General features: G+C 32.7%; 1 protein-coding gene across 2 annotated transcripts in view; it reads left to right on the top strand.

Moving 5' to 3' along the window:
• The window catches only part of LOC132919084 (3-phosphoinositide-dependent protein kinase 1), a 168,071-nt gene that overhangs the window by 127,110 nt on the left and 15,867 nt on the right, over positions 1–25,094 (top strand). The window contains exons 4-5 of one of the 2 annotated variants that reach the window (XM_060980609.1): positions 5,797–5,896; positions 6,122–6,214. The gene's annotated coding sequence lies outside the window, so the exon portion shown is untranslated. The remainder of the gene's footprint in view (positions 1–5,796; positions 5,897–6,121; positions 6,215–25,094) is intronic. The other variant, XM_060980532.1, reaches the window with a different exon arrangement.

The following is a 25,094-nucleotide window of genomic DNA, read 5'->3' as shown; positions in this document are numbered from 1 at the left end:
CATCACCAGAAGTCGCCATGAATATTGTGCCCTTTTATTATATTAAGCAATTCTACGCTAAAGTGTGTGAGTTACGTCCATCGTAAAAACGGTATTTTCCATTCCTATGGACTTGGGTTTAATTAAAATATGGTTTTTCGCCGCGTTAAGCAGCATATAATTTAACTATCTAAGTAGATACTTTAATCAATTACGATATCATTATATCATGTATAATTATACCAACATTCGTTTTATAAAATATTTAGTGAGTCTTTGATTTTGTAATTATCGACATACATAATAGTATACTACGTAGTGAGTTAATAATGGGCATATTATATGTACATAGCTACAACTGTATTGTAGATAGTTAATCAGTTAATATTTTTAATCGCAAAGAAAAATGTTTAAAAGAAATATCAGAACACTAAAAATTGTTAAATTTGGTTTGATTGATTATAATGATGACTTCGATTCGATATTATGTTTGTTTGAGTTCAAAGGAAGCCCGCAATTTAAGATGTTACATATTATTATTATAATCAATCGATTGGTTTTAAATTTAATTTATAGCCTTTTAGTTTGGTTATAGTTTGTCGATATAATTGAAACGAAGGTGAAATAATTGTTGTAGTTTCATCTGTTTTAGTGGTCGAACAAACAGACCTATATCTAAATAATACAATTGTCAGTTTTATTTTAAGATTATCTACAATGAGAAACATCGTCGACCAGATAATTTATTGATTATCCGTTACCTCTCTTACCTAACCGGCTAACCACATAGTCGAATGATCGCCGTGTTATGTACAGGTCCGACTTGCACCGTATTTCACCTGCATTTACGTATAGTATTACTATTACAGTAAGTTGTAACAGATGAACTTCAAAATAATAATAAAACAACTGCTCGCGTCCGGAAAAATACGTTTGGTTACAGGGACGCCCGCAGAAATGTAACTCAGGGGGGGGCAAAAAAATTGCAAGTACCTAAATAGGTACTTGTGGGAAGATTTACTGCTTCATCTTTCATGTACTAATATTTTGTTATAGTATCAATATTACAGTATCATTAATAATTGTTTAAAAAGTTTAACTAATTTCAGTTTATATAAAATTACACTATTAGTTCTTATATTTATTAGAAAATATAAAATAAAGTTTAAACTAAAAACAAATTTTTGTGAATGAATTTACATATTACATCATATTTTATTATTTTATTCAAAAAGTAATGACAATCTCCTTTTGTTTGAAGGAAATAAATTAAATGAATCATCAATTTGTTGATTAAAAAATTGTATTTTGAATCAATTTTTTAATTGAATTAAAAATTAACGATAAATGTAGCTATAAAAATAATAATGTAATAATATCTGTCAAAAAGTTTCAATTTCCGTCGACGATCGTAATGTTTTTTTTTACAATTGAATACCTCCTTTATGACTTGTTAGATACAAGGATTGTCCAATAGTCGCTAAATACCTAAGACCAGCTTTAAGTAAAAAATTTCCATTTTTGTAACTAACACGAAAAATCTCAAGGGGGGCAATTGCCCCTACTGGCCCCCCCTTCCGGGCGTCCCTGTTTGGTTAACAAACAATATATACTATAATAGTTTAATGATAATACAAGTAGTATGTATGGTATTGTTGTAAACCAATACGAATGAACAACAACAACGACAGACGACTGTTTTGTTTTGTCAACCAACAAAACAAACACGTGATCTATTGACAAAATAACACAATATTAGTGGCCCGGGGAGACTTGTCTCTAGGATCGTTGCCATTTCCTGTTAGACCCGTACAAATAATAATCGTTTTCCTATATTATAAAAACGCTTTTAAAAATATGTGTTCGCGAAAACGTCATTATATTATCTCTGTAGTCGAATAATATTAAATAATAACACACGCACTAAGTCTATCATGAAACGCATACCTGACACCTACATCGATGGTTCGCTTGTGTGTAGAATGTAGATAATAATATCATATTATATTGTGTAGACCACAGTTGTGCAACACTCACTAACAAGATTCGTATCCTCGAAATTAAACATCTTAAAATCAAAAATATAGCCTTGTCGCCGTGCCGTTGAACCCAACACGGCAACACCTTTCCACCTGTTCACTTCCTTGTTTTGCTCAGTCCTCAATTCTATTCTATATTATGTATTATTATCGCCGTTGTTATTATATTTACCTGGTACAGATTTTAATATTATTATTAACAATACGCGTTATGTATAGCAGTGTAATATAATATATATTTACACATTATATCATATTAATTGTTAATTGTTATATATAAGCACAGCCGCAAACGACGCGAATACTATCAATGTATAACGTTCATCCAACCGTTCAGGCGCGATAACGTTATTATTTATTGATGTATATTATTATTTATTATTATAATTATTTAATTATTCATTGAAATTGAGAAACACCGCGATATAGCGTTGGTTACCAATGTTTATTGCGTTTGTGCGTTTTACTCCCGATAAATCAAATTCTTAAATAGTTTCTATAATAATATTGTGCCGACGCAGTTGTTGTAATAATAAATAACAATATTGTATTATTATAATCGTTAAACAATGTTGTGATATTTTACGCACTCGTGATATCACTCCATTTGTACAATAATATTAATATATTATATTGCATATTTTTATGTGCAAAGTGTTTTATTTGTATATAATATATATATTACATTTTATCCAGTGTTGTTCACACCATTAAGCGATATGAATCGATTTTGTATACTTTGCCCGTAATACAGTGTATTGCGTCTGTACAGGTACGGTACCGCTTAATTTGCGTTCAGGGGTACAGGTAATTAAAGTGTATTATTTAGCACTATTATTGCAAACAATTACTGTAGACAATAGATATTGTGTGTACGTATTTGGAAGGCAATTTTTGCGAACCTCGACATCCGCTGTTCCGGGCGCACCGTATGTATAAGTATGTCGTTATAATATCATAACGTTTCAATGTATTATTTAGCGGTGGTATAGGCGCTTAGTTTCGAACCGAATGTCGAAAAACACAAACAGTTCGTTTTTCTCCATTCACAGTAGTTACTCCCGATAATGAAACAAACACTGTGTATACTTGCAGTCTTTAATAAATCGTCGTAAAAAATATCACTTATCCCTTGCGGCGTATTAACAGTAATGTTATATTATTACTAAAAGTAATGCGCTTATCGAATGCTCTACTGATCTGAAATTCGAAAATTGTTTTTTATCATTTGACTTTTTTTTTTATTAACTATTTATTAGACAATATCAACAATGTGATACAATAAACAATTAATTGATTTATCTACTTTCTGAAAGCAAAGCTTGTGTATTTGTGTGTAGAAGGCAGAGAGTTATTACTTATTAGTTACACTATAGAAATTATTTTATCACTAATATAATCGTTATTTTATTCAACATTTAATTGTCACGCAGTAATGGTATATTCCCTGCAGTTTACTCCTATGATATATATTTTATTCCTACTATATTTTTGAGTGTTTGGCACCACTCGATAGATAATCGAAAATATTCTCGCTTGGTTTGCTATGAAAAACCACATCCACATGACCACATGTTTAGGTGAAACGAGTTTAGGTTTATTTATTTACTATAGCATTATTTCGATTTAGCAGTGGTCTGCTTTGAGACTTAAAAGTATGTATTAATTTTAATACACCGTCTTTAACAAAACGTTTATCTTTGTTGTTAATGTCTTAATACGCTTTAAATGTACTTATTGTGTATTGCCAAATTAAGTACCCTCCACTCACGCATCATTCCTATTTTGACTCCCTGTAAGAAAGTCATCAACGTTTTAATTAATATTTTAGAAACGCTCAAAATTAAAACAGTATAATAAGCTGCTTGTTTTTTAATTACCGTATATTTTTCAAGTTTTTCTTTGGTGATACCTAGGAAAATCGTCATTCATTATTTTAAACGGTTTAATAAAAGTGCTTGAAAATTTTGTGTTACCTATGTATTTCTCAAGGTATTTTTCTAATCTGTGTATGGGCTGTGTGCACTGTGTGCACTGTGTGCACTGTACATCTTAATCTAAAATATCTGTTACCAGAATTGTCTTACTGCCTCAGTGTAACATAAAAGCGAATAGGTTTTGTTTGTTTCGTAAATACCCATGTACTTGACGCTGCATCTTATTTATACGACGGATGTACTAAATACGTTACACGGTGTTAATAGTGCCTGTATTAAATTTCATATTATTGTGTCATGTTATTATTTATTGGTTTGTGTAATAATACGTACACGTAAATTACTAAAACAAACAAACATAATACGTTTCCCTGTAACGGCTATAACATACATTTGTCAAAAAAAAGTAAAAACCCGTATAGGAATGACCTCATCGGCTCTCCCGTTCTAGAATGACTTCATATTCCATGTATAGCTCTGCACAATCGTTGCCTGCCGGCCGGTCTTGTCCCACCGTGTTCATAATAAGTTCATACTATATAATATTATATGTTAATAGGTATTATTTATATTAGGTTAGGTTATTAGGATATTAGGTATTTTATAACACTATTTCTTTGTTATAGTTATAATAGTTATATTATTACAATATTGTGTTGTACAAGTGGGTCAGTTGATTCAGTTGTAGCGTGTTATCATCACTAAACCACAGTACGATTTCAAAAACAATAAATATTTGTATTATGTTTATGATGTAGGTACTTGAGCCAAAGTTGTTGGTCTTGTTGATAAAGATTATCGAGTTCCGAATCGTTACTTGGCGTTTACTGGCCTACTGCTATATTGAAACATCCTATATACTCATTGGTATATAAACCTATGGAATTATAAATTAATAACTATACTATAATATTATATAAAGTAATATCTGGTGTTAATTAAGGAGAGGTGAGGAACATAATTCCATAGAGGTGTAAAACAAGGGTAGCTGGTTCCTATAGTTGGGAGAAAACTAGAGCATGCAGGGTGAAGAATATTAATAGTTTTATTCATTCTTTTTTTTATTATACCTATGTAATAATAATATCTATTATTATATGCATTATTATTACACCTTCTCTAAATGATAAGTTACCTAACAATTAGTGCCAGTGATAACTTAGATAATTATATAATATTTAAAATGTAAAAGATAAATATTTGTGTGGCATACATTCAAATGAATACGCCTCCCCACTCAGATCTTCGTTCTGGATCCGTCCCTGGTTTCGCTACTTGATTGTGTTAAAAATCCGTAACCATACGTCTATAGACCATACCATAAAAGGTCACCTGAAACTAAGCCAAACTAACAGTAACAGTTTTTTATTTTTGGAGCCCTTAGATAGTAATTTATACACTGTCACTTGTTCTGTTAAGGAAACACAAGTGTACACAAACGCGTATAGTCACGTTACTAATATAGTCATGAACACACACACAATTACTATAAATATATATATGTATTATAGGTATAATTGTTTTTACACACAAACATGATAGAAAAACAACTATTATTGATAAATAGTTTTAATTTTATACTTATCTTGGGCATGAACATGCGATCATTGGTTTCTATATATATATATATATGTATATAATATATATGTATATGCGCATACCTAACCTACCCACTTCACATTGCTATAATTGCTCATTACACAAGTTCTGTAAAAATATATTATTACTCCTTCGTAAAGCGAACTATGATAATATTGTTGTACAATATACGATCATAATATATTAATATCTTATATTTAACATTTAAATATCATCATTTACCGGCTAACAACTATTTTCAGGAAACACTCAAACCACGGCGGCAAAACAAAAATATATAAGTGCCTATAAAATCCTCAATATTCACAAGCCACTTGGATCACGTATGTCAGATCGAATTGCGTAAGTAAATGTTTTATAACAAACAATATAATATAATACTTATACAGTATTATACATTTATACTATATTATATATTTATGTCGATAACCAAATGCGCCCAAGTTGGCGGAGAAACGTACTGTCGATGGTTGTCTTGGAAACTGTATTATACGTGCATTATTTATTCATAATTTTCGCTCCCAAAAAAAATATATATACATTTATTTCAATCATTTACATTTACAGTCAGTTGATCAAACGGGATAGTAGCAGGTGTGGTTCAAAACTGGCACCCGAGAGGATAGATTAACAGGCGACGAATATTTGCGTATAATACAGGTACACATTATAATATAGTAACAATTTTGGACTTAGGTTCTATTGTCCGCCTGGCATAACATGATATTAGTGTATTTATTTAGTAATTACTTGGCGTTATTTTAGTGGTCGAACACGGTTGTTCGTAGAGTGTAACAATTTAGCGGTCATCGACTAGCGCGCGTGTGCACACACGTATGCAATATGCATCATATAATCGTCCCCCTCCCTCCAACCATTATAAAATAAAAAAACGGAAATTTTTACGATGCACGTTTATTATTGCGTTTCCACGTGCAGCGCGTAAAATGTAGTCGTCTGCGCCTCTCTTTCTCTCTCTATACCCTATCTCTGCAGCGTCTCAATTGTTTCGCGCAAATTATACAGGTTTTGTGGTAGGCCCGCAATAAAAGACGACAATAATTTATAAGCAACAGTATACGCGCACGTATAATATCATTTTAACAACAATCTTCGTCTAAAATGTAATACCTACGCAATCAAGAATCGAAGTTACGATTTATCGTACACCTACCTCCCACACCACTCGGCCATCTGGAAAATACATATTTAGTGGCGTATTGAACTAGTTTTTGCAGACGAGAAGAAAACCGCATGTTTTGTCAATTAACCCACCTCAACATTTAAGTCTTAATCTAGAATACTTATTATATGTATTGATTAATATAACCTACAGAGATGGGAATTTAAAGTAAAATTCAAATTGTTCGATTGCTGCAATGGCGTTCATACAATATATCGAAAAAAATAGATATAACGCACTTTTCACAAATCTATTATTTTTTAGCGTATCAAACATTAATATATATTGTAGTAATAAGTGATAACGGCGACATCTTTATATCAAAAATCTTTGTGCAGAAGTCGTATTTCACTAGAAACTTTATACTTTTATAGTTTTATGCTGTGCGCTCAGCACTTTTTGGAGAGTACAAATCGAAAGCGTGTATGATTTTCGGACGATGGTAAATTTGCACTGCGAGAGACGAGTAACAGAGAAGATACCTCTCGTCGTGTGTGCCACGGAGATGCGATGACACGGCATACACGTGTGTCGTACCCACTATTATATTATGTACCTATATACATATCATGTTCCTGTACACATATACGTATGTGCGTGCACGATAATATAACCGACGCGACGAGGTCGCTCAGTCGCAGCAACGCGTCTTAGCGCATACTGCTGTTTTTTTTACGACCGCGTAAAAAATCACGCGTGCGCTTATATTCTACACGTATAATATGTACCAACTCTCGACTTTACCGCCCCTGAGAAAAAAAACAAACAGGTATTCCCACGGCCGCGCGTAGGTATATTATATAGTATATATAATATTATTATGTTTTGTACCTATTGCTCTCTGTTATGTACGCGGATAACTATCGTGTGTATTTATAATATTAAACACATAATATACCTATTATACACCAATAATATATATTATTATTATTATTATCATTTATTTACGAACAAATCGAATGACGCGTGGTACCGAACCGAAATCCAATCTCTCTCTCTCTCACGTGGTGTATGTGTTTTTATTATGATGTAGCTAATGCTGGTTGGTATATGAGTAGCGTGTTTACTCTTTCGCGAATAACAGGAAAACTCCGCAGCGTTTCGTATTAGTCGAGGTTATTGGGCTTCGTCGAATATTTTAATAATTTTCGTATTATATATATATACATAATATACGCGATACGCCGTGTACAAACAACAACAGTGCGTGGGGAATTCGAATTTGTCAAAATCGTAATATACATACCGAGTAATTTATTCAAATTTTTATATATATGTATGCGTGTGTGTGTGTGTGCGAGTGTTTGTTTATTCTCCTATTATGTGCGCATGCAGTGTATTATAAAACAAATATTTATATACTTACAATTCGTCGAAAACTCGGTCGACGCGTTTCTTGGGAGTAACCGACCGTACTTCTAAAAGTTAATACTCGATTCATAGAAATAACTGTTTTATGAATTTGCAATTGTGTTCCCGCCAAAAACATGGCGCGTTGAATTCTGGGAAAAAATCATCATCGAGAGAGAGAGAGAAAGAGACAGCAATAGGATCAACTGAGTAAAACTTTATTTTAAAAATAATAAAATATCGCCCGGATATTATATGCAAATATTTTTACAGGCATACCCGCTGTACCAGCACATTGTACACTTTAGTGAGAAAATATTTTTGATGGAAAATCTTAAACCTTTATACCAAAGCTCTGATTTTTTTTTAAACGGCGAAGCTATATGAAGCTATATGTCTATTCAGAGTATGCCGTCGTGCCAATAACCATTGTCATATCTTTTACTGACGCCCTTTCATTCAATCAGCACTCCATTTGTCGAGATATCATAATATAGTAGACTCCTGTGATCAAGTTTCCCAAGACATGTAAAAACATTGCCGATTTTTCTTCATCCGTGTACAAATAAATAAAAGATAATATTATGGCAATTCCGTTAACAAAATCAAATTTTTAAAATAGTTCCTCGAAAGATATTGTGTAGTTTCTGAAAACGTAGGTACTGGTTTTAGAACTCGAGTTCGACGGCCCTGCCGAAATATATGTACACCGAAATACTAATAATAATTTCGTCAGAGCTAAGGACAAGAATACACTGCGTGTTGTCGTGAATTTACAACGGTTCGACGGTGGTGAAAACATTTCACCGAAATGTCGAGCTGTTATATATCAACAATAAGTAATAACGCGTACTATGACCGAGTATCGTTTATAATAATAATATATTGTCGTCGTCTCTGCGATCGAAATCGAATGACTTCTCAGGAAATATCGTTTCCAGAAACGTCCGGTGTAATTCAATGTTTGGCTTCGACAGACGTCCCGCAACAATCGAAAACCCGCGATTACATAACGGCACAGCCTCCGCGATCGGCGATGATAATAATAGTAATAATAATAATGATGCAAATTTCGTCTGCAAAGTTTGTCGCGAATGATCAAAAAAAACAGTTGTCGTCCTGGTGGTGAACCGAATGTATAGTGATCCGGTTTACTGAGGGTTTTATGTTATATACATATATCATTACTATTTATACCTGTAGTCCGTATTTAGTGCGTAATGTTATGATAATTTACAACACGATAAATATATATATCATAAATTATTGTTATGCGGTGTGATATTATTACGGTGACGCGCGCCGCTCACTGTTACGCGAGACGCGCGGCGCCGACGACCGTTTCGTATAATAATAATAACAATTTGAAATTTTGAATGACTCTGTGCACGTGGTAATCATATATATATATATACACATACATTTATGGGGAAGGTAGGTATATATATATATATATACGCGGGCATACGCGCTGTACACACGCGACGACGAGTGTATAGTATTTAACCGCCACGCCGCCGCCGCCGCCGTATACACTATGTAATACTGTCCCAGACGGCGCCCCTTCCCCCCTCGGTGGCGGCACCACCGCCGTCACCTCCGCTCCCGTCGGCTGCTGCTGCTGCACGTGGCGTGCCGTACGACCGGGGGGAAAGGTTCAGTGAACTCTTGTCTGGCGGCGGCGTTCGTTCCGCTCGGTCGTCCCCTCGTGTCGTCGGGCGCTGCCGTCAGCCCGCCGCGCCGAGCCGCGTGTAACGTACGCACGTCGGCTGCGTGTTTGCCGCCAAAACGCGCCCGCGGTAAGGGTGAAAAGGGCGCGGTCGTACCCGGGTCAGTTTTGTATAATGCCGTCGCAGACACACCCCGGCGGCGGCGGCGGCGGCGGCTCGGTCGGTGAAAAATCAATACGCGCGGCAAAACCGTTCGTGCAATAATGTGTATATATCGTACGCATATCGTAGGCCTGCATGTCGCGGTGGTATACAATAATAATAATAATAATAATAACACACCTATATATACGGTCGGCCGCAAACCCGCGTGGTGAGGGGGATGTTGACGAGCCGGGCCGGCGGAGTAGCAGCGTCGCCGAGACGCGCGGTGTGTAACCGTGACCGAGGTATAGATAGTGCCGCGCCGTCTCACCGCTCGTGTATGTAGGTATATATTATTGTAATATTATATAGGTTTCCCGCTCGAGTTTTATTATTTCCCCTCGCACTGCGCGCGGGGCACCACGGTTCACCGGCGATGATTATCCGACGACGTAAATCCGTTTACTGGCAACAACAATAATAATAATAAACAAAAATACCATCGTCTGTCTATATATATATATGTATATGCACACGGCGAGACGACTATAATAGTACTATGCCTCAGAATTTATATTATTTTACTCCTCGTAATGATATCGTGTGATACGTGTTGACTTTTTTAACGAGTTTTTTTTCACCCGATCGAAGGAATTTCGACGATATGTTAGTTTTTAAACCTATTAATACTACATAGGTGCGTAGTATCATTATTTGCTCTCCCGATATTGTTTTTGTGTTAAATAATATTACGACGCGTATAACGGTATTTTTTTGTGTACCCCGACAAGCGCGACGAGTAACGCGCGCATGTATAAGACGTAATGTTTGTAGGTATTTTTATTAAATACTGTACACTGTTTAATTTCATATAGGCAGAACTTAATAGTCGTGTGCGGCGCATATTATAATAATAAAATATAGTATTATATTAAAATCATCATCGCCGTATACGCACCTATTTTGCCACCGCCGTCCATGGGTTTAAAATTATGCCATTATCGGCTTCGGAGAATCCAATTATCCGTCAATTTAATATTTTAATGTATGCGATTAAAATTGTTTTTACTAGTAAACAACCTTGCACCGCGCACTGTGCGTAAATTGTTTCGACGGCCCCCGTAATGGGAAACACGGAATTGGTTACCGGGTTAATATTAAGCGTACCTATGAATACGAACTGGTTACCGTTAAAAGTTATTTATCAGTTATCATCGTAAAACTAAAGGTGTGATTCAAAGGTACCCGATGACCGTGCAGATTTTTCGCTGAAAATATGGGCACAATTTTCATCTATTTCAGAACAAACTGCAATTATTATTATTATTTGTGTTTCAATTTGCGAATCTCGTTTGAACTGAAAACCTAATTCAAAATTGTATTCTGCCAATTACATATTTTTTTAAACGTTTCTATGCGTACATTTATATCTAAAACAAATGAAAAAAAGGTGGGCAAGTACCATTCTGTTGTACAGTCGGTGTCGAGTGGTTCATTGTAATATATGTGTTAAATTTGAATTCAATTGACTATTATACATCATTGTATAACACGAAAAACGATTTTGAGCAGACAGTCAGTCTACACCACTTAAGTATATTTTATGATATTTTTATTAATACTGCTATTAAGGTAATTTATTTTACTATTATTATTAATACAACAGGTTGATTTAATTTTTAGCGAAAACATTGCATTTATTATATTATTATTAATATTTGAGTCAGTACGACAAATACTACCTTATCTTAAAACAGTATGAATAGGTATAAAACAATAAATTGGTAAATCTTAAAAATTAATATACAGATTTTGAAAATGTCATTGTGTACAGTAAAGTTTATAATATAGAGTCTTAAACTCTCAAGTCTCTACGCATAATGTTTTAAATTAAAAGAAAATAATTAACATATTTATTTATCATTAAAACATATAATTTGAAATTTTCAAATCACTATAAAAAATAATAGTGATTAGGTATATATTTCTTATTTTATTGGTTTCAGTATTACATACGAAGAAAACCTTCGCTGTTCTGCAGTTATCAAGCCTTGGCTATAAAAAATTATGAACATTTTTAACAACAAAGTAATTTGTAAATTTTTATGATTTTGTCGAATTTTGTTAAATTATGAGCTATATTATAAATGCTGGTAAAAAAAATTATGCTTAATATACATCTTTAATATTTGGTTATTAGTGTATGAACGACTTATGAGGAATCTTATATTAAATTTCTAAAGTTTTTGACCAAAGGAAAACATTTTTAATGACATTAAAAAAAATAAAACTTTATAAATAGTTCAGAGTATTAAAAATTATACCATATAGTATATTTTATAAATTTCAAGTTTCTATGATTATTATTTTTTTAATTATAACAAAATATAGAAATCATTTTTGTCAAAAAAGTTTTTCATAAAAATTAACTTTTTTGTTTTTATTATGTATACTAGTATACTACAATTAGTAAAAAAATTTAAATTAGCTTTAATTTATTTTCAATTATTTAAGATTATTATTATATACCTATTTTATTAATATTATTTATTAATAACTAATAACTATAATAATATTTAGTATTGATAAATATTTAAATAGATTACTGTTTTAAGTTGTGATGAATTAAAAATAAGCCCGTACGTTGCTTATTGATAAAACTTCACCTTATAATAATATATTAACTGAGCTGGTATAGTTAGCTATTTTAATGAATAATAATTAAAGGGATTCTGAATGTCGACTTTCTTTATCCTATATCTTATTATAGATTAAAGCATATAATTATTACGATTGATTGGGATCGTGAGTACAGATTTATAAACGAAGGGTATAATGATTGGTGATGCACCTGAGTCTGCATGTCTCAATTGACTTGTCGTTGATGAGGATTTTACCTTTGTAATTTGTGTAAATATATATTAATATAATTTCTTACCTTGTTGATGTTTTTGAACAATTGTAGAATTTGTGAAGAGAATATTAATAATGTTAATTTTCTTGAAATAATTGAAAATATAATCTTAAGTTTTGAATAGAAAACTCTTTAATAATTCACAACAAGATATTGTAAGATTTGAAATAGAACAGAGTTAATTTAATAAGCGGTTATTTATGAGTGTGGTGAATTGAGACGGTGCGTATGAAAATGGCTAAAGTAAGCAGACTGGCTTGAATATTAAAAAGGGGGCTCTACTTATAGTATTGATCTTTGATACCTTGTTGTTCCAAATTAAATTGTTGTTGTTTATTTTGTATAAATACATCAAAATATGTTTTTGTAATATAATGGCATTTTTACATGTATATATATGTATAGTTATTATTTATTAATGGTTTTGTACATTTTGAATAATATCAGGGTACATGGGTTCAGATATTTGTTAAGTGGTTTTTTAGTAATAACATATTTAATAGTATTATGATGATATCAAAACATGAAGCTGTGTGGCGCAATGATGTAGATATCATTACAAAGTAATAACGACTCGGTTAATCTAATACCTATGGCTATTGGCATATTCTAAACACTTCTCAAGTCTGTGTAGAATGGAAAGGAAATTGTGATCTGTTGATTGTTGAGTATACAATCATTTTTCAATCACAGCTGAAAATGTTAAAACTTTATTTGTAATTTTTGTTATTATATTGAAAGTTCATCGGAACCTATTCGTATATGTTACATGTAAATTATCCAGGAGCAAATTCATATTTTAATAATTCAATATACCTATATATACTACCCGGGAATGTACTTTTAGTGTGTCATGAATTTACATAATATATGCAACGTATCGAGTGCGTAAGTGACTTCTGCTGAATTCCGGTCTGGGTCTTGACACCCCCCCCCCCTTCCCGCACATAATCTGAATTTATTATTGTTCGCATGTCCGGTCATCGGCCCATATGTTCCTTATAATAATATAGTATTGTATATATTGTTATATTATTGCTGTATATATTATCTTCCGTTCATAATATATTATATTATATAGTCTGACTGGTCGTTAGAACCACGCGTTACTGCGCATTCAGTATCCTATACCACCACACGTCCCGGGAATGTATTTGTTTGAAATGATTTTGCATAACGTTGTAAAAAGTTAATTTTTCGACAAATGATTATAGTTGAGTTGAGTTACTTAATTTTGTAGTTAGATAGGTACCTACAATAATGTATATATTATATTGGCGAGGGATAGGTGATGTAAATAGCCTTTGAGATAAACAATAATGATGAAAATCGTTGTCGTATTGTCTAGGAACATTTGAACGGGTTAGTGGGTAGAAGGGGAGGAGAAATTGTTATTTTATCGTACTTCGTCGGCAATACAGGGTCCCGTAGTTTCGTTATTCACGTCGCGGACGATCAGATCGCGCGTATTCGCACACGGCGAGCGAACTCTATAAATCTTAAAATAACAACATAAATCATTGTGGTGCGTGACGTACCATATATACGCAACCTTGATTCGCCTGAAATGTATTTTTAAATACTATTTACGATCGAAATTCCAGCTGAGTGCGACTTTGACACGTATATGTGATGCACATCACCATTATTATTATCCTGACAGATAAAAAAAAAAACAACAACAAAATATTATAATATTCTCTCGCGCATGAAACCACGGTCTCAAGAGATGAAGTTGGGACACTAGCTTTTAAATGCGTTTGCACTGAGACGCCTTTCACCATAGTGATTTTATCTTTTGTATTCAAAAACTCGAAAAGAGTCAACGTTTTAGACTAACGTAATTAATTTAAAGAATTTTTTTATTAGATTCAAAAGTTTTTACATTGGAAATATATTTTCACGATTTAAATGTTTTCTGCGAGCGACGGCCATTACGAAATTATGTAAATTAACGGAAACTGTATGATTCACAACACACAACAATCTTAATAGTTTGACTATTAAAGCATGACTAAAATTGTAAAATGCTTGAGTGATCGAATCACACGATAGGTATAGCAAGATATGTTCCGAAGTGACTCGACTCGACCTTATCTCCTATAAAACTGCACATAAAACAAAATCATAATAACATAATACAAATATGTTCTTATACAAGGTGTGGTGTTTTCCGTGTCATCCCGTAAACAATATAAGGATTTATGCATTATGCGGGCTATTGGGGGAAACTTTCACTAATGCCCGCCCTGTATATATAGTCGCTGCATGTTGACCAAGGACGCCGCCGATGTATTACCATTACATTTTATAGTTATGTTTGCGAGCGGTGCTGTGCAGTGTATACATTACGCTTTTAACGAGAAAAACGTTAAAAGTTTTCACGGTTGTGAATTTTTTTCGCTTTTTAGTAATCGGTTTCCAAGAAACGTTAGCTTTTTTTTTATTTTTTGTCAGATTACGTCAGTGCACGCCAAAATAGTGTTTCGGAATATCCGTCGTCAAAGTAGTAGTGGTATACCGAGAATCATAAACCATATTTTTGTCTTCTGAATAATACACTGTTTCGTGTTTACAGTGGATAATAAAAATACTTTTACCCGAAAAAACATCATAATATTTACTACAATTTTAGACTTTTCCGTATTCCGAATGACTCACGCTCTGCTCATACGATCGCACACTAACGAGAACCAGTGTATATTATTCGATACTAATTAAATTTTGTAGTTATATAATATGGACTAATAATACGAATGTTGGAGTTCAAGCATTTTACTATATTATTTCGTGTTTAATGTATGACGAGTTTTAAGCTAAAGCTTGATTATAATAGATACATATATGCTGTAACGTATTGGTATTATATTAATTGAAATATTATAATATATACATAAATTATAAATATATGATACAATATTCTTAAAAATAGAGACTGACACATCGTCTCTGCTTAGAATCGTTTTTCGTATGCATTGATTCATAATCGAATTCAAATGTATATCCAATACAGTAACCTACTCAATAATAAGAGGTGCCACTCGAAATGTAGGTACTATACAGCAGAGCGACTTCTTAGATTTTTATTTTTATTTTTAGTATGATATTATCGTATGATAAAAATATAGTATTGCGTAATATAATAAAATATACCACAACCGTGTCTATTTGTTCGAATAATGCATCCTCTAAATGCATCATAAATTCATAACAATATAATTATATATATTTTTATTCAATTTATTTAAAATGTGTCAAAATATCTTATGCTCTTACACGTTTTACAAATTTACAAATTATAAATATATAATAATATACATGAACAGTTTTTATATTGAATTTTCGATTATAAGATTTTATTCATGATTTTTGCTGTCGTCTGATAATAGTAAGTTTTGTGGAGGTCGTGGTTTTAATCGCCGTTATGTTATTTTGTAAAACTGTGCGCTTTCAGATTTCGAAGTTGGTGTGAATATTTTGGAATTAGGTTTTTATCCAGACTTGAAGGAAAGGTATTATCGTTATTGATTTTCTTGGTCCTCGTGAATCATGGGGCTTTAAGACATATACTCAAAAACTTATTTTAGAGGATTTGGATATTATTTATTTTTGTAGAAGAGGCAAATACGTCCATACTAAGCAAGTATATGTGTATAATGGATAGATAATTAATTATATAGTAGAATTTATAATGTTATTTAGAGCGTAGATTTTTAAACATGTAGTTTACACGGGCATAGAGGATAATCATTTATCTATATCCTGCACAACTTTTTTGTTTAAATGAAGTGTTTTTCGCCTAAGAAAATATTACTGAGTCTTCGTTTTTGTTCCATTCTATAATTTGGTTGTCTATGAGGATGAACTGAGAATGATCTTTTCATCGTTTTAAGATAAAGATTTTTGTAGCACTTTTGTTGGATTCTAGTTTCTTTTCCTTAAATATAGTTTGGATTAATTTTCCTAGGTAATTACGGTATAAATTGTGCCTAATGTTGCTAAGCTCTCATTTAATTATTCAGTATTCTTATGAGTTGGTTAAGTCTTCTTTTCAAGGCTTGATTTCTGGTGTTCCTTCAGATTATTCTCACTGTTTTTTATTTGTTTATAATAATCAAGAATTAAGTGTGATTTGCGTTCTTTATTAAAATATTCGCGTGTAGCGTTTGATTTTGATAATTACCTAGACGTATAGCTCAATATGTTAGTGTGTAGTTATTAACGTATGGATAACGGACTTATTATTACATTACATTATCATACATTTTTAAAATTGAATTTTCTCAAAACTATGTTTTTTTAAGTTGTGGTGGTCTTGTATCGAGAGTGCATTATCACCCGTAAGCGCGAGTTTGGTTCGCAATACGGTATTTATGTTGGTGATCTTTATACCTCATTATATAGGTATAGTGACGTAATATACATTTACCGAATTGTGATGGCACAGCGTAATTGCTGCGATACTAACTGCTATCAAGAGCTATTAAAACGTATCTAGGAAATAATACGTGACTTCTACCATGTCCAAGCACAAACTGAACAATATTTATTTATAAAGTTCCACAACTACTGTAAATGCAGGCGATGCAACGGTGGCTATTGCCCATTGTCTAGGTGTAGGTTAGGTACTTCGATGCAAGTACTGTTTGATAGTATATACAATGTATTAGTTTGGTTCACTCATTATGCGGCCGTTACGAAATCTCAGTAATGTAGTTCATACGGGGTTCTTATAAAAACTAAAAATTTCAAAAGAGGGATATGTATCGATATCAGCATGTCACTGTGAGTGGCTGTTTTATACATAAAAATTCTATTCGGCATATACCTAATTTTTTTTCTGTTTATACAATCTATACTAAATTAGATATTATTAGTGTAAGTGGTATTTACAATATAACATTAAAAATTACTTGTTTTGAAAAAGCCATTGATGGCAATTATAGAATTTTATGATGAATAGGTTCAGATTAATGTGAGGATTTTTGGGCGGAGATTTAAATATTTATAATAACGGCTAAAAGGTTTATAGCTGTTTCATTACTCAATTCAAAATGATATCAATACTGGGCGGCGACGATCAAATGACGTCAATCGTTTCGGTCAAAGTTTAGTTCCGAAGCCACGCCCCTGCGCTAAACCAGATAGATATCGCACATCTCATTTTGAACAGAGTATGTAATTGTTTTATTTATAGGTCACTAAGTCAGTGTGTGATGTTTGATTTGTGATATAAAATGGTACATTTATTTAGTTAGTCAAGAAGGTTTTGTTTTATTGAGTTATTTGAATTTTTATGCGCAGAAGTTATTTTTGAGTGATATAGCAAGTTTTATTTTCATTAATTATTACTTTTCATTTTTGGTACTACGATTCTCTACTCGTAGATGATGGAAATGTGATTGGAGTTTATCAGAAGCTGCGAATTTCCATGAACGCGCAAAGAGTTAAGTTTTGTTTACGCCGTTTACGGTATTATATTCAGCAACTGCTGCAGTTGTGTGTGACTTCCACCTGACACCTCTAACTGCGGTACTCTAGCGTTTATTAAATAGACATTGTTGACATGCTTGTGCGATAACGGAGGAAAATAGTTATTCAGTAATGTAAGATTGGATGAATAGTTAATAATATGAAGGTGGTAAGATGCGAAATTAAACTTATTCTATATAACACTTCTATTCCTGGTAAAGACTTATGCAGGCGATTTGATGTTACTTTTTAGTTCTTATGTACAATGACTCGTTTTATATATGTTACTTGGATATTCAGAGTAAATTTAACTTAATAACAAATCCGAGACCTGTATTTGATAACTACCTAGTATGTTTTTCGATCTTATTTGAATACAATTTATGATGAATGTCCTATAGATAATATTATTCATGATGTATAAATATTATCGATGACATGCCTAGTGCCATCTCCAACAGTTCTTTGGTACACTCGTGATTCAGATATCAGCATTTCTAGACGTTGCACGTCATCACACATATTCATTTTGATTTTTGAAGAGTGAAAAACAAATGTGAAATTTATTTAAAAAGTCATGAGAAGAATGTTCTTTGACAATAAATACCTTTATTAAAGATGATAGATAATGACCGAATGTGTATTTAACTACTCAGAAGAGTTCCACAATGTTATAATAATTTTAGATATAATAGTAAGAATAAGAGAAAGGAGAATAACTTCACCATTCATACATCAGTATTCAGTCGGAATTAAGAAACACGAGGGAGCCAGAACTTAATAACAAAATTATAAATAGCCAGTAAAAGTGGAGAAAAAGATTAATAAACAAACCTTTGGGTTGAAAAAAACAAAATAAGTATGCATAACATCTAATGGAAATAACATTTTAATCGACATTTTTAGGAGGCTTATTTTGAATAAGGAGGCTAATAAGTCACACCCTATATACTTTTTCCTATCGGGAAAGGACTTCCAATCTTTTTTAAATGTGTTGCAGCACTGTACATATTATATATATATATTAAATATTACATATGAATAATAATAAATAATAATATGACTGCAAATATGCAGACGATAAAATTGTTTCGTGTGAAATTCAAATTAGCTTCTATCCCCTCGGTAAGAGGTGGTAGTAGTAGTGTTGTAATGTAAAACTGTCGTTAAAAATGAATTAATTTACCAAAAATGTTTATAACGGAGAAACTCCCGAGTGCGTCATGTCGATGCCCCAATTAGTAATTCTTAGGAATCGCCGCCAAATTCCATCGACTTAACCTCAGAGTCTTAACAATGTTTTAACTCGTAATATTTATGTTTTTCCAGAGTTGCTTTCGCGGTCACGTATAGTTACAACAACGACCATTTCGATTTAATATGTTCTGTAATCTCTACGTTTATTATATTTTAAAATACCGTATAATTGGCGTAGTATTAAAATATTATTGATAACTGAAAATTACTTGCGACCTTTTACGAGTTGCGGGGTAAGTGGGTGATAATGACGTGTACGGATGGACTGATGGTCGCTGAAAACATAAAACAATACACAAACAACAAATGTCTGGTCATTATTTTCGTTTTGATTCGACGTAATATTATTATAAATTATAACTATTCGCGTGCGGCCGATTGATTTCGGTATCGTGTCAAAATTATCTTAAACAATAAATTGGGTAATATAATGTAATGTAATAATAATATAATACATTTATCAACCAAAGGTGTACTACAGTCATTACACATTATACAATACAATAAATTTTATTATTCATTATTATTACTCTGGTAGTCGGGTGTTGTTTCGTTTCCTCGTTTGTATAATACGTATGCTATTAATATAATGTCGTCATTCTGAGTTTAATATTATAATATCCTATATACGCGTTATATAGGTATATAATAGGTACTTTAATGGTGCTTACAAGTTACATATATATATATACATATTATATAATATGTGTAATATTTAAATATTATATTGTGCGCGGCGCGTCGTTAAAAAAAATGTTCCAGACGTTCGGGTCGCACAGAATTAATATAAATTACTATACGCACGTCGTACGCGTACCTAAATACTTGTACGAAAATTACTCCAATTTGCCCTCCCCTCTTCGTCAGTCCCTCCCACCCCGCGACCGCCCACAAGACGTCTAGAGCGAGTTAGCAAGCGGGCGGGCGGGGCCCACACAATATAATTGGTGGCGTATATGCCGTATATAAATGTTTTATATGGCGTATTGTGCGATGATAATTTTTTTTTTTATCGTCGCGGTCGGTTCATTGAGTAATCGTGAAGTATATCAATGACGAGTATATTTTTTAAGTGTGCCACGGCGTGTTTTCCTCGTGTTTAGCATTCCAGTAGTCCTGGTCGTCGAGCCTCGCGCGTGTGTGTATGTACGTTATATTATATGAATTCTATAAATTTTATTATACATTGTAGTTAGTGGTGAGTGCTGCGAGAAATGAGTTTTATCGATAAAACGGAATTGTTGAAGTACATAATATTATAGTACAACATATTATAATATACGCATAAACGTACATTGTATACATTGTATTATTATTGTTATTATAATATTATGATAAATTGATAATAGACTTTAGTCAATAAACACTTTAAACAGATATCAACAAACTTAATTTACGACTGAATGTAACGATGATATTCATACGTCAAATACGATGTCACGTGACCCTAAGTTAGTTTAAAAGACTTTACACCAATACAAAAATAATAATATTGGAAAACATGTTGATTTATTTTCCAAAACCTAAAAATTAAAAAATTAATAAATAAATAATCATACGGCTATTATTGCATGTTAGCGATGATAAAACGTGAAACATATTTTTAATATTATATTGGCATTGTATAAGAACTGCTGTGAGATTCATGACAAAAACGTATAGGTACTAATATTGTTAATTAAAACTTTGGTATTGGTAATTGTCCTAATTATTACAACTAAAATAATAGTAATCAAAGTATACGTAGTGTATGAGACTATACTAATATTAATAATATATACGCGATGTCCCTATATATATGGTCTATAAAAAAAATATCTGGTCGAAATTTCGGCAGGAAATTATATCTGTTCTTTTATAAATACATTATATGTACATAATTTACTATTAGTATATCCTTTTAAGCTATATTTATTTTATTGATAAAATATGTATCTATTGACTTCAATAATAATTCGTATAGTTTTTGTCAGGTATAATAATTTGTAATAGTAAATTAAAAAAAGCCTTAAAACATTTTGTATTAAAATTATCGCAGTCCATTTTTTTTGTTTTCTGTTAAGGGTTAACTCTAAGGACACCTACTACTTACTGCACATCAGACAATCCTATAGTATAATATGTAGTACATATATTATTATAAAATGTTCAAATGTATTGAAAGTGCGCCTATACATATTTTCTTTATAGGCTTTCTCCCAATCGTTACTGAAGAGTGACGAACTCGTTCTAATCGTAATATTACAAATGGTATGTGTACACTAGGAACTTTGGTCTATGTTAAAACGACAGGGTATACCGGCGCGAGAAATGCGTATATAAAAACTTTTGAGTTTCGACCGTTCGCAATTGTCGCCAAACAAGTGTTTGGGGTCGTTGACACTACTGCTACTGTATGACATTCTTAAAGCGACTGGTTAAAAAAAAATACAAAACCTAAACTGCAGGTCGGTAGTCTTTTTATTTTGTCTACTCTAGAAATAGAACGATTTTCGACCATATGCGTCGCAATGTTGTATAATATTATTATACGGCTTTTCGTTTTCCGCCCGCCACCGCACATTGCACCATTACGACGACGCTATTGTTGTTCAGCTTTTAGAAAGTCATCGACCGTCGTGTACGCTTTTATTAATTGATAATGTATATTTGTATTATACGAATATACGATATATCATATATGCGTACATAAATATTTCGTTTCCTCTACAGGAGATAAAGTAATATTATTATTGAATTTCGTTATTATACTTATAAATTATAATTTATAATATTGTGTTATAGCTGCTTCAAATCCGCAGAACGTATTTTTGAAAAAAAACTGTATCAAACTTACCAAAAAATGCATTGTGTATTTTAAATTAAGAGGACGCTACTTTGTCCATAAATTGTTTATAAAAATTATTTTATGCGGGAAAGAAAACTACTGGAACTATTTTGTTAATTTTCACTATAAAAAGAACTGAACATGTACTGTGCAATGTCGTTTTTATTTTTTCGATATCACTAATATAAAAAACTGCTCTTATTGTTTTAAAATATGTTGTTTTTATGCTTTTCAAACTTAAGTATGAATAACTTTTATTATATTTTTCTTATTGGAAATATACAATATACAAACGACGTTACACAGTACAGCATCTTCTTATTATAATGGAAATTTGGTTTTTAACTATTATTGTACTCTTCTTAGTTATTTCCTGCGCGAAACCATTTTAATTGTACATAATTAGACTGTAACAGTTATCTGTGTTTGTCGAATGTCCCAATGTTCTTTTGCGCAGCTATTTCGTAAATTTGGTTTAGGAAAATTCAGTGGCGGCGTATAATAATATAATATTTTACGTCATGACCCATATGGACATATATATCTGCACCCCGAAAGTCAGGTTTTTCAATTAGATTTGTTCACACGATAACACAATCAATTATTGTATGACTGTATATTATAGCGGTATAGTATTAGTTATTTCATTATTTTTTTTCAAATCTACTTTATTAATATTATTACATAGATCCTCAAAAGGTACAATGCAAATTATATTCGTATTTTTCTTTATTGATGAAATGTTTTATCATTTATTATTATTATTATTTATTATTATCAATCTAATAATAATTAAATGTTATAACTTATAACTCATAACAATATATATAAAATATAAAAATGATGCAAATGGTTTGATAAAGCTTGAAGAATAACTATTTTTTTTTTTTTTGTAAATTTTTAAAAACGCGTTCATTTTTACTGCCAAAATATGCAATAGGTACAACTAACTGCACGAACATAGTTTCGTCGATGAATTTACAATATAAATGCATAGATAATCTCTATATTATAGTGTTCGAACGAGTATAATTAACGCATACTACTAAATAAGCGATTGACGATGTGATTTTTGTTGGTCAAGTTAGTGAAATAACAACTAATAAAACGCCTGCCCGTTTATCGAAAATCGTTTCTGTATAATATTTTAGACGAAAGTAATATTGTGTGAAATTATTTATCAAGTAGGTATAGGTTATTATAAACAGCTGTTTAAATAAGCGGCATGGACGTGTTCACGTGCGGTAAGAACTATTCGTAAAGTAAAACGATATAATATCATTAGATATTAATATATTAACATGGCTTTTGTAGTTTTGTATGAATGCGTAAATATTTATCATCGACTCGTGCCAATGAACTCATAAAATAGTATGTATATATAATATATGTACCTATGTCGACTCCGATTGTTTCAAATGTTAGTGCATCGGTGTATGGGTGAAAGAAAAAATAATTTTTCCATACTCTGGTTTTAGGTTTGGTCAGCGTGGTATTTATAGCGGTTGTGTGTCTTTGCAAATTATTTACGGTTTAAATCGATTTTCGTACGTATTGTAAAACTGCAACCGGTCGACTGTGGTTGCTGTGATTGCTTGGTGGACTCGGGAAAAACTAAAAACAAGATAAATTATGATTATAATTACACATTGTCGTGGTGTGTGCAATGTATAATATAATATTAATTATTATAGATTATATTATTATATTATGTACATATTGCGACGACAACAATAACTCGGTGCCCCCGGTCTAGGAAATCCTCCACGTGACCAGCTTAGATGGTACGAGAAATTACCGCCGCCGAGTCGACGACCATTTATCATTAGATCCGCGTGAACAGGGTGCGCGCCCTCTTTTTTCTCTCTTTCCCTCAGCGGCCCCCGACGTATATAATATTATATATACACGTACAGAACACGTTATATATTATATTCGTGTGTAGAGAGACGCTATATTATAACCCCTCCGAGCGAGAGTGCAACGACCCTTGGAAGGTTCCGCCACCCCTCTCCGACTATATATACATGCGACGCGTACCGTATTACAAATCCGTCGGGCCGCCGCCGGGTGTGCCCTTTCGGGACGACGACGACGACGACGACTACGTCGAGAATGCTGCGCGCGCGTTTTCATTCACTCGCCACCGTCGCACATTCTTGTCCGTTCGCGCCGCTGTTTGCACAGAGAAACAAGACGACGAGAGAGAGATACAGTTATAACGAGGAGAAAGAGGGAAGGAAATAGACATATAGATAGATAGAGAGAGAGCGAGCGAGAGAGAGTGTGGCGGTATTATTCGCATTCCTCGGTGTTATAAGAGCGGAAATTCTTCATAGAAAGTCGGACACCGCCGCCGCCGTACGCGAAACAATGGACGAGAGTCTGCGGTCGCGACGTTTTTACATCACGAATGTGTGCGAGGCGGACCGTCTGGGCCGGTGTGCCGTGCGTGCAGACTGCAGACATTCAGCGTATATACAATACACACACACACATACACCCCGCGACAGTGGCATGGTCGTAATAATACCTATATAATGCGTTTTTTGTTTTAAGTCATATATATATATATATATATGTTCAATAATAATAATAATATATGGTACGTCGTGTACGCGCGTTATGTGATGTGTACAGGCGCCGCCGCCGCCGAGGTCAACAGCCTATAGCTCTGTGAGTCACACCACCGCGTCGCACAAGCACGCCGCCTCGTTTCCAGT

The sequence above is a fragment of the Rhopalosiphum padi genome, chromosome 1 (assembly GCF_020882245.1).
Source record: "Rhopalosiphum padi isolate XX-2018 chromosome 1, ASM2088224v1, whole genome shotgun sequence".
NCBI classification, from domain to species: domain Eukaryota; kingdom Metazoa; phylum Arthropoda; class Insecta; order Hemiptera; family Aphididae; genus Rhopalosiphum; species Rhopalosiphum padi.
The sequence above is the reverse complement of the archived record's forward strand: the minus strand, read 5'-3'. Positions and strand labels throughout refer to the sequence as shown.